Here is a 13,940-nt window from a genome sequence, read left to right on the forward strand (position 1 = left end):
GGGTTCTCAGGCTTTAGTGTACATCCGCATCACCAGAATTGCTGTTAAAACCCAGAATGCCACTCCTGGCCCAGAGTTTCTGATTCAGCAGGTCTGGGGTGAAGGCTGAGAATTTGCATTTTCACCTCCCAGGTGATGCTGATGTTGCTGGTCCCTGGGCCCCACATTGAGAACCACTGTGGTAGAAAGCCCGTTCTTCCAGCCCTCTCCAGAGGACCTGAACATTCCTGGAGCTGGCCTGCAGCCCAAACCCTGCAGAGCTATCAGAGAGAGGAGGAGGGCAATCGTGATTTCTCCAGGCCTTGGAGCAGCACCAGGGATGAAGGTGGACCTCAGTGTTTAGCAGGGGTGTTCATCAGGGGAGGCTAACTCCGTAACGCACGTCCCTGAAACCACTGTGACTTAACTGCCCATCAGGGACCATACTTTGAAAACCACTGGCCTAGTTCAACTTTCTCATTTTACCGACAAGGAAATGGCGCAGGGGCAGGGCAAGACGCCTCGCCCACTTAGCAGCTGACTCAGGAAGAGAACCCGGCTGCCCTGACTTTCAGCAATTTCACATTCTCTCCTCCATCACTAGTTTACCTAGTTTCTGCCTATAAATGCACATCCAGGCTTTTCTCAGTAGTTACCAGTGTTGCCAAGAACATTTTAAACATATTTTTCTCTGTGCTGATTGGGTAGATTGGTTTCTTCAGTTAGTGATGTCTTGCTCTTTTCTCACTAAATGTGGAAAATTCCGATACAGCCTTGCTTTTGCTCTTGGTGAGATTAAGCTTTATATTTTTCAACCTATGTTCGGTTTTATTAATGGAAACTTCCCAAGTGATCTCTACAACAACTTTTTATATTTTCTTGACTTACGGATCCTACAGGTAGTGGTTCTACTGTTAGCTTAATGTTTTTAGAACAACCTATAACCAATATATTTTGTGAACGCAGAAGGATTTTATTTACCTCTGAGCGTTCTGGTCATGTTTTTTTGCTTTCTCTTTCTTGTACTTATCTTTCCCTTTCTACAGAGTCATATTTTCTCTAATAATTTGGACCATTTGTTTTTCCTAATGGCAAAGTTCTCTTCTGGACACTGAGGCTGCAGCACATCTGACATGGGTGTGGAGCTGTACTCTGTACCCCTGTACTCTTTTTTTTTTTTTTTTTTTTTTTTGTGGTACGCAGGCCTCTCACTGTTGTGGCCTCTCCCGTTGCGGAGCACAGGCTCCGGACACGCAGGCTCAGCAGCCATGGCTCACGGGCCCAGCCGCTCCACTGCCATGTGGGATCCTCACGGACCGGGGCACGAACCCGTGTCCCCTGCATCGGCAGGTGGACTCTCAACCACTGCACCACCAGGGAAGTCCCCCCCTGTACTCTTGACAGTAAAGGAACCATCATAAATGCTTAAGGATGTCACTTAAAGATGGATGTGACATGACCAGAAATGCATTGTCTTCTCCCTATAGTGGAATCAAATGGTTAATTTGATCCCACTGTAAATTCAAGAAAGTAGACGTTTGAAGGTTTACACACCAACAGTAAATAGGTTGATTTCTGCTGGTCCTTGGGAGAAAATAATGCATGACCCAAATGTAGTATTGTTTTGTGGGAAGAATAGCATATCTTCTGACTAGCTTTCTTCTACAATAGCTGTTCAGTGAATAGATTTTATGAGGCAAGCAAACCATTATGCATAAAAATAAAATTCAGTAACAGCTTAGACAAGGCTCTACACTGCCCACGCGTGAATAAAACCAAGATATTATGTATAACGTTTGTCACAAGCATATTTTAATAACCAATGTGTTTATTGGGATGGAAGAAAGAGGAAGCGTATGTTTTGTTCTGTATAAGTGATAGATTGAACTAGTTTGGACTTCTAAAAAGTTTCTTGAGTTTCAATGGTAAAATTAATATCTATAGAAAATATACATATTCAGGAGTAAAATAGCCCCAAAGTACATAAAAGACTTCCATCTTCTCTGGGCAGATTCTCAGAGACTTCAAATCTTGTCATAAACTAACACAACCCTTATAATTAATTTATAAAATTAAAGTTTTTTGTTTGTTTTGTTTTGTTTTTAATTGGGGTATAGTTGCTTCACAATGTTGTGCCGGTTTCTGCTGGACAGTGAAGTGAATCAGCCATACATATACACATATCCCCAGTTTACAAAATCACAGCTCAATCTTCACACGTGTACCCAGCCATGGATATGACGGTTGGATACCTAGATACAATTTATCACTTATAATCCATCTTTGTAATTTTTTATAACAGAGAACATCCTGTATTTTAAAAGATGATGGCTTTGTTTTTATTATTCAAAATTCAATTGTTGGTTTTTGTTTTGTTTTGTTTTGTTTTGGTCAGTCATCAGTTGTTTAGATTTCCCTTTATATAAAATAAACGAAAATATTTTGTGATTTAATGACTATCAATCAGTGTTGCTTCCCGAGCTACAAAGCTGTTAAGGCTATCTCCATTATATTGCAAAAAGATGGGAATATTTAGGTGCTTTCAAAGCAGCAGCTTGCAAGGAATCTCTCAGGAGATGCTCTATTCTATACGAACACATGCATGCCATTCATACACGTGCTTCCTAATTTCTATTTTCCTACCTTCTTCCTCTGCCTTCAGAACCCATCTCAGAATTTTCCCAGCCCCATCTGCTGCCCTAACTAACTCTGGCCATTCCAAACACTCCAGGCATACTGATGTTCCCATAATTTTGTACTTATTCTTTCTTCGGCTCTAACTGCCTTTCTTCTCCTGTCTGCTTAGTTGATCTGCCTCCTAGCAATTATTTTGTGAAGCTTCCCTCACATGCCTCTCTTGCCCTAGTGAGCTAATCAGTCCCCCAGTGTTCTCCCAGGTCACCGATCACACTGCTACCCCAACGCTTGTGGCTCATTTTATATTTTACTGAGACATAATTTACATACCACATTATATTAGTATCAAGTGTACAACAAAGTGATTTGACATTTGTATGTATTGGGAAATGATCACCACAGTAAGTCCAGTTAACATCCATCCCCACACATAGTTAGAAATCTTTTTTCTCGTGATGAGAACTTTTAAGATCTACTCTTTTATCAACTTGCAAATACCCAGTACAGTATTATTAACTATAGTCCCCATGCTGTACGTTACTTCTCCATGACATATATTTCATTGCTGGGCATTTGTACCTCTTGACCCCCTTCATCCACTTAGCCTACCCGCCACCTCTGGCGACCACCAGTCTGTTCTCCATATCTGTGAGCTTGGGCTGTTGGTGTTGCTGCTGTTCACATATAAATGGCGTCACACAGTATTTGTCTTTCTCTGTCTGACTCATATCACTTAGCATAATGCCCTGCGGTCCATCCATGTTGTGCAAATGGCAAGATTTTATTCCTTTTTATGGCTGAATAGTATTCCATTTTATATGTAATGATATATAATATATATATGTACACCACATTTTCTTTATGCATCCATTAATGGATACTTAGGTTGCTTCCTTGTCTTGCCTATTGTAAATAATGCTGCAGTGAACGGGGGGGCGCAGATATATTTACAAGTTAGTGTTTTTGTTTTCTTCAAATAAATATACAGAAGTGGAATTGCTGGATCATAGGGTAGCTCTATTTTTAATTTTTTGAGGACCTTCCATACTGTTTCCCATAGTAGCTGCACCAATTTACATTCCCCCCAACAGTGCATGATCCCTTTTCTTTACATCCTCACCAATGCCTCTTATTTCTTGTCTGTTTGATGATAGTCATTCTAACAGGTGTGAGGTAATCTCTGATTGTGATTTGGATTTGCACCATTGGCTCTTTATTTATCTATCTACAGACCTGTCTTCCCACACCCTGGAAGCTCTTTGGGGGAGAGACATATAGTCAATGGCCAATGTTTGTTGAATCAATGGATAGCAAACTAGTCCGTATTCCAAGTGCAAAGTTACCCCAAGCCACACCCCTTCTCCCACTGAAGGGCAACCCCTGGTCTTTGCCTCCTGATCTTCTCTGCCTCCAGGCTGACCCACCCCCCACCCTAGTCCAGCTCAGTCACCAGAGTGACCATTCTAAACCTCAGATCTGATCATGTCCCTCCACCCTCCCATACAGAATGAAGGTGACACACCAAGCGCTCCCTCCATAATCTCACACCTCACCCCATCATCTGCCACTCCCCTCCCTCACTTCATGGTCCCCAAATATCCAAGTACCAATGCAGTGGCTTCACACCCATGAAATGCTTTCTCTGCCCTCCATTCTATTCCCAGTGGTTGAGAAGCCTTCTTTCTCCCGTTCCCAACTCTTCCCCAATCAACTCCTAATCATCCTTTTTGATTCTAAGATCCTAAGTGGTTTGCACGCCTGAGGTCTAGTGAGGGCCCCTCATCTGGGCTCCGGGCACCCCTTTCTTACAGCACTGGCTACACGGGGTGGAAATCAGCAATTCATCAATTAGGGAGCACATCAAGGCAAAAGACTCTTGCCTTGTTCACCTCTGTATCCCTGGGGCCTGGCTCAGTGCCTGCCCCATGTTTACGGGGAAGTATCTGATGAACAGAATTGTCCTGAGGCTCCGCAGGGCAGACCATGCCTTGTCTTTCTTTGAGTGCCTCATCCTTTCTTGTCTTTCTTCGGCCCTCAATAGCACCTATTTTCCCTGCAGGGGCTCAACCAGTGTTGGGGAGTAATTTAAGTAAATTAGACGTGGGCGGTGGGGCGAGAGTGTGCCCTGCTTTCCCGTAACTAGAAACTGGAATAATACCAATTGCTGTACCAGGGAAGCAATTTATTCTTTAAAAAAATTAGCCTTTTTTCTTTCATCACAGGAGTGCTCCCAATCACTTATTTAAACTGGATGATAGAATAAAAGATACAGAAAGAGTAATTTTGAAATATCAACAAATTCACCTAACTAATGTGCCATGACAATAGGCATTTGGTGAGAGGAGTGCTATTGTATGTAAGTAGGAAAATAGCATGAAACTCAATAAAAAGATAGATTTTCAGGTTATTACATGGAGGACTAGACAGAAAAGGAAATGAGATGTGTAAGCTGGTGGTAACACAGTATTGGCCTGCATACAACTTAGATAAAAGTCTGATTTAGTGCTGGTGAGTTTCCATAATACTGACCTCTCTGCTTCCAAATCAAATGTATTGGGGTAAGTTAAACACTAGTTTTTCCCTCTCAGCGCTGGGCTTGACAATTTTATCAGTAAATTTAAAAATAAAAAAGAAATGCCTCCCATCGGAGAGCTTTCTGATAGTTTGCAGCCAATCACAGTGTGGTGGCCAGACTTATTTCCTTCCCCTCCCTCAAGGGGTCCCTGTTCCCTGGGTGCAGATCTCATCAATCATCCTGCAGAACGTGGACCCGGGCCCTCTGCAGAATCCACCTCTCTCTCCAGTGTCCTTCTAGAACACTCTCCAGGGCATCCGCATGTGCTCATAGGCTCCCCTCTGTTCACCTGCATTGATGTGCAGGGTTTGCAAAGCTATCTGAATAGAACCTCACTTTTGACACTGCCCCCAGTGACCTCCAGGAACCACAGACCATGTAAATGCCCAAGTGGTCGACACCTCCTAAAGTCCCACCACAGTGAGGCTGCACGAAGGGAGAGCGTGCCCCTCCTACACTGATGTCACACTCTGCCACCTAGCCTCAAAGGGACACATGGATCCATCCTTATCTGGGGAAAACAGCCCTTTCTGCTCCTGCCCATGCTGCTGTCTACAGAAGCTTTGCTCTAGTCCATGGGGCTGGGCTGGGGATGCAAACCCCATAGCCCAACTCCATCTCCACCAACACAGCCCAAGGATAAAACATAAATAAAAGCCCTCATTCACTGCCTCCTTATGCTTCAGCTCCCAGGTAACATCAAACCTGGAGCCTAAGCCCTCCACGCAGCCCCATCCCCACTCGATTCTCGGCATGCAATTTCCAGGGATGCTTTTGGTCCAAGAGGTCCAGGGAAGAGCCTTCATCCTTAGATGTTGCCATTGTTTTTATATCCTGGGATATTCCCAGAATTCCTTGGGGGAGTCTGCCTGGGCAGCTGAGAGGAATACTGTAAGCGCAGGCGCTGACTCACACGAGGAACTGACCCATCAGGGATTATTCACGAACCCTCAGGACTGAGTCACCCATATTCGAGGCTCTGGTCAGTCAGTCCAGCGGGTGTGAGAGACTCTAAAGTGTGGTGCTGTGTTTTTAAAAAGATGAGGTTAGACAAATTTCCTCCAAAATTTTCACTCTTTTCTGTAAATTGAAGGGTCCAACTCCCACCAAGATCCCAGTCAGGCCTAGATATCTTTGACTCACTCCTTCATATGTTCATTCAATCCATGTTGACTGAGGGCCTGCTGGGTGCCTGGTGTTGTTGAAGAGCTGAAGATACAGCAGTGAACCAAAATCTATATTCTAGAGAGAGGGATGAAGAGAATACACAAATGGCTAATGTAATATTAGACTCTACAAGTGCTGTGAAATACATGAGAAAACTAGATGGAGAGTGAAAGGGAATTTTTTTAAAACTTTGAATTACGGAAAATTGCAAGCACATGTAAAAGTAGAAAAAATAGCATAATGAGGGGCTTCCCTGGTGGCGCAGTGGTTGAGAGTCCGCCTGCCGATGCAGGGGACGCGGGTTCATGCCCCGGTCCGGGAAGATCCCACTTGCCGCGGAGCCGCTGGGCCCGTGAGCCATGGCCGCTGAGCCTGCGCGTCCGGAGCCTGTGCTCCGCAATGGGAGAGGCCACAACAGTAAGAGGCCCGCGTACCGCAAAAAAAAAAAAAAAAATAGCATAATGAACCGTATATATCCACCACCTAGGTTCTACAGTGATCAACACCAGACCCTCTTCTATATCCCCACCCCTTCTCCCCACTGCGCAGATTATTTCAGAATGAATCCCCGACATCGTTTCATTTCCGTGTACATGTTTTGGCATGAATCTTTAAAAGAAAGGGAGTGCTTTTTAGATAAAGTAGTCAAGAAAGGTGTCTCTATGGAGGTGACCTGGGAGAAGAGAGGTGTGAATGAGAAAGGGCTGCAGATGTAGAAACAGCAAGCGCAAACACCCCAGGGTAGTTGAGGATCTGCAAAAAGCCCCATTGTGACTCCCCTCAAGGGAGTGAGGGGCAGAGGGGATGCAAACCTAAACAATAGTGTGGCCAGAAGTTCCTGGAAGGAATAAAAATTATTATAGCAAAATTTGCAGAGTGCTTACCGTATGCCAGGAACTCTTCTAGTATTTTGCATATATTAACTCATGTATTTTTCACAGCCTCCCCATCACGTCATTACTCCTATTATTATCCCCAGTTTACGAACACTGAAAAAAGTGAGACACAGAAAGTGTTTTAGTCCTTTCAGGCTGCTATAACAAAACACCACAGACTGGGTGGCTTAATAAACCAAAAATTTATTTCTCACAGTTCTGGAGGCTGGGAAGTCCAAGATCCAGGCACCAGCATGGTTGAGTTCGGTTGAGAGCCCTCTCCTGATTCACAGTGCTTTCTCACTGTGTCCTCATGTGGTGAAAGGGGCTAAAGATCTCTGTGGGGTCTCTTTTCATAAGGGCACTAATCCCATTCATGAGGGCTCCATCCCTTTGACTTAAGCACCTCCCAAGGGCCCAATCTCCTAATACCATCATCTTTGGGGGTTAAGATTTCAACATATGAATTGGAGGGAGGGGGTGCACAAACATTCAGACCGTAGCAGAAAGGTACAGCAAGTTACTGGCAGCTTCCTGATTGGAAGCCAGGCAATCTAGTTCCCGAACGCAAGCTCTTAACCCTTACACTGGGCTGCTCCTCTTTCCCTTTTCAGATAGAATGGTTCATTCATTGCCAGGCACATTTCTGTGCAACTCTGAGCGAGCACAAGGTAGACAGAGACAGACTCAGAGATGCCCTCCCAGGTCTCTTTGAACCCACCACCTCTTCTCTCACTGACCCCACCCCAGACTGCCACCCCTTCCAGGTCTGGATACTGCTCCCTGGAGAGCTCATCTTTTCCTACCTCCCATCTCTTCCTACCAGATCTCTTTCCCTCTTTGACTATAAGCCCCCGGAGGGTAGGGAACATGTCACTCTGTCATTCACACCATCTTTCTCACACTGTGCCCAAAACATAGTGGGTCCTGAATAAATGTTTGCAGGGTTAAGACTTTAATGAGTGAAAGGGAGTGACATTTGCCTTGTAGCCATAATTGTTCAAGTTCCACCCAGATCCCCTGGAATCCTTCTTTTCTGTAGTTGCCCCCATCTTGGGGGACTTTCAAAAACCAGCACGAGCAGCTCTTCTTCCAAAGACTCTATTTTGTCCCAAGAGCAAAGAGCCAACAATACCCAGGGATTTGAGTCCCAAGCCTCTCCTCCACCCCACAGATGTGAACTGGGACTGTCAGGTGTTGAGTGTGGACACCCAGCTTCCTTGCCTCGGGGGTGGGAACTCACACTCCAGAGCCCCTACCAGATTGGAATTCCTCCCTTCCCCCTCCATCCTGTTTCTGGGAACTCAACCTCAGACTTTAGGTCATTTACAAAATTCCTCTGTTAGCCAGTGTAGCTGGGTGTTGATAGAAAGTTACTGGAGCATTAATAGAAAATTACTATACTTACAGTTGGCCACAAAATTAAAATAAATTAAATATAATTCATTTTGAGACTAGACTGAAATCCATGTGACTTTACGTTGATGACTCGAAGGTATTTTAGGACGTTGCAGTATCTGAGAGTCATCACAGCACATCTCATGCACTCCAGTCTGAGACGTCTCAGCCATGGAAATGGAGATTTTGGTTGGTAGAGAGTTGGACGGGCAGCATGTAGCACGCTGCCATCTCTCCAGGGAAGTGGGCAGAGAGCAAGCAGCAAAGCTTGACTCAATATTAAAACTCACAAAACTGAGACTTTTCTGGAGGTCCAGTGGTTAAGACTCCGTGATCCCACTGCAGGGGGCACGGGTTCGATCCCTGGTTGAGGAACTAAGATTCCCACATGCCACGTAGTGAGGCCAAAAATAAACATTAAAATTAAAAAATAAAATAAAACTCACAAAACTGATTGCTGTGATGAGGGTTTCATAACACATAATAATCATGAGACCAAAGGGAAAAACCTAGTAGGATAGAACACACATCAGGTGGGTCATTGAGATGAATATGGCCGCCCTTCCAGAACTTGTCTACTGGTATTTCCTTGACCTTTAAGAGAAGTCTTGAGGGTAAAAAGTGGAAATACTAATTTGGTTAAAAGAGTCCCAAGGAACCAAGAAACACGTTTTGCAGTATAAGAAAAGTTAAGGACCTAGTGTATGGAAATGAAGAGCCACATTTGCCCTCCTGTTTCTAGGCAGCCACTGCAAGTCATTTCAGACCTTAAATGGGGAATGAATTGTGATGAATGTGTTCATGAACATCCTCATTTAAAAACAAATGGCACCACAGTTCCAGAGTTTTAAATTGAAAAGTTAGTAGCAAAAAGAGCTGCTCCAAAATCCATATTCTATAAAATTCACATAGCTCATGAGGAGAATGATAAAACTATAGATCATGAGCAATTACGCTCCAAAGAAAGGTTTGAGCCGGCTGCATTCATAAGGTCCTCCTGGTACAAAGACATAGACATAGAATATAGCACTATAGCCAAAGCGCTGCATCATGCTGCTGTATTTTTGTAAATAAGATTTATACTAATAGAATAATGTAATCAGCAAATTTTCATGAACAATATTGTGACGACTAAGGCTCAGATTCAAGAAACCTGAATTCTTTAGCAGGCTGTAGAATGTGAGTGTTTCAGAGAAAGAGAAGACGGGGCAAGATTTGGATACCCCACCACATTATCTCTGGTGACATTTATGTGATGTCACACAGATGACACCATCTGAGAGTCCTCCTTGGAGAAACTGTATCAGAGTTTTTCTTTCCACCACCATTTAGTGTACACAGATAATAAGGATGTGCATAGAGCACTATGGATTTGGGAATATGGATTTATTCTCCTTATGAGATGACTACCCAGTATCCCTATCAATACGTGAATGGAGAAATCAACCATTGCAAATCCCAAGGGAAATTTTTTTTATGAATCTACTTCCTGCATGCCTTCACTATCAAATTAACAACTGTAGGATAGACTCATTCACCATAGTTTGACATGAGGCAGGAATTAAACTGCAAAATGGGTGTCCTTCTGGAACCCTAACAAATGTTGTAAACTAAGCGGGAGATAAAACAGACCAGAAAAAAAAAGGTCTTCTCTTGCTGTTCTTCCACCTACCTACCCTGGCCTCAGAATCAAAACACTGCTTTCTCTATAAATTTCTCCATACATGATCAAATATGAGAGGCCAGCAGGTGGTGTCATGCTTTAACTCCTTCTTTCAGATGCCTTCCAGTCTGAAATATCTTTAAACCCCGTATTTATTGTTTCAATGATACAACTCACCTCATCTAACAATCACATTACTTAGCTAATCGCTTTCTTCAAGCTACTGTTTTAAAATAAGCAAAATAAAATTAGAGAGTACAATTTAAAGTATAAAAATGGAGACTGCAGTTACTGTGTTCACATTACTTCCAGAGTAAAAAGATGTTTGTGGAGGTGAGTTCTAATTCTGACAAATTGATCAGTTCAAAACCCTGCTGCACAATATGAACTGTGAGGGTAATCGCTAGCACTATTTTAGAACATGATATATGCCAAGTATCATTCCAGAACGTTTTTGCATATGTTATCTCATTTAATTCTCATCATAACTCTGTGAACAGTGGTGCCCTGTTTACACCCATTTAACCTATGAGAGTAGGAAGCATGGTTTACTTAAAGTCACAAGCCAAGGCGGTCTGGTTTCAGAGCGGATGCCCTCAACTGCATGGATGGATAGAGCAGGCTCTGTGAGGTTTGAAGGCTTTGCTTACCGGTACAAAGCTATTTTTGTTTTATTATCCTGTTATTTTTACTCTCAAAAATTCAGGGGGCTGTCTTAAGGAATTAGTGTTTCTATTAGTAGGTTTTTAGACTATCTGAGAATTATAGAACTATAGCTTGATGTAGTCAAGGCCCAGAATCCATTTGGATGTGACATGAGGACTCTCTCTCTGCAAATCCTGCCTTGAGAGCCACCACATTTATAAACAAGCGTGCACGAGAATGCAGCATGTCTTTCGAACTGGTCTGTTGCAAACACAAGAATGTAGCACAGCCAGACCTCATTTGGGCGATCCTTTGCTGCTTAGGTACATTGGCAATGAAAGATCTGAAGGCATACACTTGGCAGTGCCTTCAAAGTATCCAGTTGGTCCTAGAACGTTAACATGCTCATTATGGGCATTTATTGTGCCCAGGCTCCCCACTCTCCAAATCTCCCATCAAGAAGAAGTATTGAGAGGAACGCTGCTAATATGACATGACTGGGGACAATACAGAGTGACATGACCCAAGGTGATGAAGAGAGCACTTATGGTTTCCTGACCATCCCTTCCCCCATCCCTGCCATGTATCTTAATGCATATTACATCCCTGCCTTGGCAGTCCCAGACAGAAAAGCCAAAAGATATTTAGGAAGCTGCATCCATCGACAACACCAATGGTCCATCTGAAATGCTGTCAGCTTACAGATTGACTTGTACCTGCTCTCTGTATATACCACTCACTCCCCTGCCTTCACTTCCAACTCTGCTTCCAGAGGCCAGCAAGGCATCTCCCCAGAGCCCTGCACCCTTCACAAGGACCTAGGGATGCAAGTAAGAGAGCCATCGAGTTGGCATTTGCTTCATTAAGAGAGAAAGGCTGCAAAAACAGGAACAGATTGGATTTCAATCTAGGAGCGAGATATAGAGAAAGTAAACGTTAAAAAAATAAAATCTGTACATCCATGGTCGCTGAAGCAATCTTCCAAAACAGTAGAAGTATTCCCATTCCTGGCCCCATAACACAAAGGCCCAGAGACTGATTTTAAGTAGGTGCTTTGTTTTATATTCAGAACAACAGTTTATCCTTTATATAATACCTGAATGTATTGCGACTACATAGGACTATTGCTGAACAACACACTAGTGTCCTAAATGTTGGGAATTCTCATCTACACTATTGTATGGTATCCAGAGAGTAATTCCAAAATTTCCTATGTGAATTTTTGATTGACCTAGATGTTAGGGAAATGTCTTCCAATTTTTAAAAATATTTTCTCTTCATTAAATAGGAAGCACTGTCTTATCTTCTTTAGAAAGCATTCTGTAGGTACTGATTTAAATGTTTAACTCAAAATTAGTGGGCAAAATTGCATATTCAACATTAAAACCAAATTGCACATAATTTAATCTTTCTTTGAGATTAAGAAGCTTATTTTGAGAGCTCCCTGAAATTCAGGAATTTCATTATGATTTCAGCTCGTATTGCATGAAAAGAAATGTAAACATAGCAACCGGCACATGACCTGAGAATTGTGTACCACTGGGCAGTGTCCATCCTGGCCATTTGGGGAAGGTATTCCTCAAGTGGTCTTCCCACTTTGGAAGTGAAAAAAAAGAACACACTATAAACTCTTTCACTTTAGGGAGTCAAGCCAAAAACAAGGAGAGTTTCCATTCAACATATACCATTACTTGCCTCCTATACACTGTACAGATATCCCCAGAAAACCAAGATCAAGGCCAACCTGAATTTTAAATCCCATGGTGGTAATCTGGGATAAGACAGGGTTTCTCTTTAGGCTAATGAATGAGAATTTTTTTTCTCCTTAAAAAGAAAATCATTATTATCTTTTAGGAGAGAGATAAAGGCAAAAGACACAATGTAATGAGCTGAAAGTGGATTTTCATTGCTAAAAAAATGTGCTGGGTCAATGGAATTACTGTAGAACTAGTGCTGTGAAATTTTGTTATAAAAGAATAAAGAAACCAATAAGATAAGGATATCACATTAATGGGGGAGAATTATTAAATTCTTGTCCTTTTTGATATTTCCTCTGACAATTAGTATTTCCATCCTCATCAGATGACATAAACTCTAGGCAAATTTCCAAAGGAATTAAGTAATAAAATATGTTTTGAGAGGAAAAGGGAGGGAAAAAGGAAAAGAAAGAAAAAGACGAGAAACTGAGACAGTAAAGAGAAAGTAAAGAAGAAAGTTAAAAAAAAAAAAAAAGAGGCATCTTTAAAAGAGCTTCTAGGACTTGAATTAAGTATGGCATTAAATTTTTTCTACCAAGTCTTACTTAGTCTTGGCAGGTTTCTGCTAAATGCAGGAATTTCATGGATGTGGGAACTGGTGATGGAAAATGCATTATTATACACAACAATTGCTGTACTTGAGAGGAACTATATGGGAAAAAATAACACCCTAGAATAAATACAAATGAAATTCATGTATCAAAACCATTACTGTGAAAATAGTTTAAATGTTTCTTGCATTTATATCTAGTCATTAACCTAAATGCAGATTTTAGTTCAAGCTACACTTCTGCCTCATGGTCAGAAGGCCTGAAAACCTGTGACTTGGAAAATTGGCAGGATAAAGAATATTGAATTGGCCTCCACGGAAAAACAAAATTTGGCAGCCATAACCTCCTCCTTGGGCGGCTCTCTCCACAGCCCCCTTTCCCCACCCCCCCCACCACTGTTCCCCTGTCAAATTCCTCCCTAGCTCACTCTTGTCCCAGCAAAGAGGCCAAGGGAGGGCCGTATAGGAGCTAAAACAGCAAGCTGATGCCAACCTGACCATTCACCAGGGTACCTTTCTCCTTGACCTTGAATCCCATGGTTCAAGTGAGCCCCCCCAAAAGTCCCAACCCTAGACTTAGCTTCTGAGAGCACAGAGGATGGAGGTTTCTATTTCTCCTGACTTTGGTTTCCTTCATCCTTGGAGAAGGACGTGGGGTGAGGCTTCTGCCTTACCAGATATGAAACTGCAACTC

General features: G+C 42.7%; 1 protein-coding gene across 2 annotated transcripts in view; it reads left to right on the forward strand.

Moving 5' to 3' along the window:
- POU6F2 (POU class 6 homeobox 2) overlaps positions 1 to 13,940 on the forward strand; it is a gene marked incomplete at both ends in the record, with an annotated part of 471,443 nt that overhangs the window by 404,918 nt on the left and 52,585 nt on the right. The gene's annotated exons all lie outside the window — the stretch shown is intronic.

Source organism: Hyperoodon ampullatus (assembly GCF_949752795.1).
Source record: "Hyperoodon ampullatus genome assembly, chromosome: 9".
NCBI lineage: Eukaryota > Metazoa > Chordata > Mammalia > Artiodactyla > Ziphiidae > Hyperoodon > Hyperoodon ampullatus.